We start from the raw sequence: 1,867 nt of genomic DNA on the forward strand, positions 1-1,867 counted from the left end.
GAATATAGGTTTTCAAAATAATTTCTAATTGTCTTCTGTATTTCTGTAGTGTCTGTTGTGATATTGCCTTTTTCATCCCGTATGTTAGTGATTTGAGTTCTCTCTCTTCTTCTCTTCGTTAGCATGGCTAAGGGTCTGTCGATCTTATTTATTTTTTCAAAGAACCAACTTTTAGTTTTGTTAATTTTTTCAATAGTTTCTTTTGTTTCAATTTCATTGATTTCCGCTCTGATTTTAATTATTTCTTGCCTTCTGCTACATTTGCTGTTGTTTTGCTCTTCCTTTTCTAGGGCTTTGAGATGAAGTGTGAGCTCATTTATTTGTTGGTTTTTCCTTTTTTTGAGGAATGACCTCCAAGCGATGAATTTCCCTCTTAAAACTGCTTTCATTGTGTCCCATAGATTCCGATATGTTGTGTCTGTATTTTCATTTATCTCTAAGAATTTTTTGATTTCTTCCTTTATGTCTTCTGTAACCCATTGATCATTCAGTAACATATTGTTCATTTTCCATGTGATGTAGGATTTTTCCTTCCGTCTTTTATCATTGATTTCCAGTTTCATTCCATTATGATCAGATAAAATGCATGGTATTATCTCCACCCCTGTATATTTACTGAGGGTTGCCCTATGGCATAATATATGGTCTATTTTTGAGGAGGATCCATGTGCTGCTGAGAAAAAAGTATATCCACTTGATGATGGTTGATATATTCTATATATGTCAGTTAAGTCTAGGTTGTTGATTGTGATATTGAGTTCTATAGTTTCTTTATTCAGCTTTTGTTTGGAGGATCTGTCCAATTGTGAGAGAGGTGTGTTGAAGTCACCCATAATTATTGTGTTGTGGTCTATTTGATTCTTGAACTTGAGGAGAATTTGTTTTATGAACGTCGCAGCACCATTATTTGGTGCATAAATATTGATAATTGTTATGTCTTGTTGGTAAATGGTTCCTTTTAACAGTATATAATGTCCTTCCTTATCCCTTTTGATTAATTTAGTCTTGAAGTCAATTTTATTCGATATGAGGATGGCCACCCCTGCTTGCTTACGAGGACCGTGTGCATGGTATATTTTTTCCCAACCTTTCACCTTCAGCCTGTGTATGTCTTTTCCAATCAGATGTGTCTCCTGGAGGCAGCATATTGTTGGATTTGTTTTTTTAATCCATGTTACCAGCCTATGTCGCTTTATTGGAGAGTTTAAGCCATTAATGTTTAGAGTTACTATTGATATATGGTTTGTACTTCCAGCCATGTTTGATTATTTATCTTCTTTTTTTTTTTTTTTAATTTAGTTTGTTTCTCCATGGTTAGCTTTCCCCCCGCCCTCTGTCTTTATAGAGGCACTTCCCACTGATGGTTTTGGTTATTGTTTTTCATTTCTTCCTCGTGTAGTGTTTTGCTCAAGATGCTTTGCAATGCTGGTTTTCTGGCTGCAAATTCTTTTAGCTTTTGTTTATCATGAAAGATTTTTATTTCGTTATCGTACCTGAAGCTTAATTTTGCTGGATACAGAATTCTTGGTTGGCATCCGTTGTCTTTCAGTGTTTGAAATACGTTGTTCCAGGATCTTCTCGCTTTCAGCGTCTGTGATGAAAAATCCGTTGTTAACCTTATTGGTTTACCCCTGAATGTAATCTGCCTCCTTTCTCTTGTAGCTTTTAGTATTTTCTCTTTGTTCTGTATATTGGATATCTTCATAACAATGTGTCTTGGCGTTGGTCTACTGTGATTTTGTGTGCTCGGTGTCCTGTATGCATCTACAATTTGTATATCCGTTTCCTTTTTTATTTCTGGAAAGTTTTCTGTAATTATTTCTTTCAGCAGGTTACTCATTCCCTTGGTTTGAATCTCTGTACCTTC

Source organism: Marmota monax, unplaced genomic scaffold (genome assembly GCF_021218885.2).
Source record: "Marmota monax isolate L192 unplaced genomic scaffold, Marmota_monax_Labrador192_F-V1.1 WCK01_AAM20220418_F8-fsc01066, whole genome shotgun sequence".
Taxonomy (NCBI): domain Eukaryota; kingdom Metazoa; phylum Chordata; class Mammalia; order Rodentia; family Sciuridae; genus Marmota; species Marmota monax.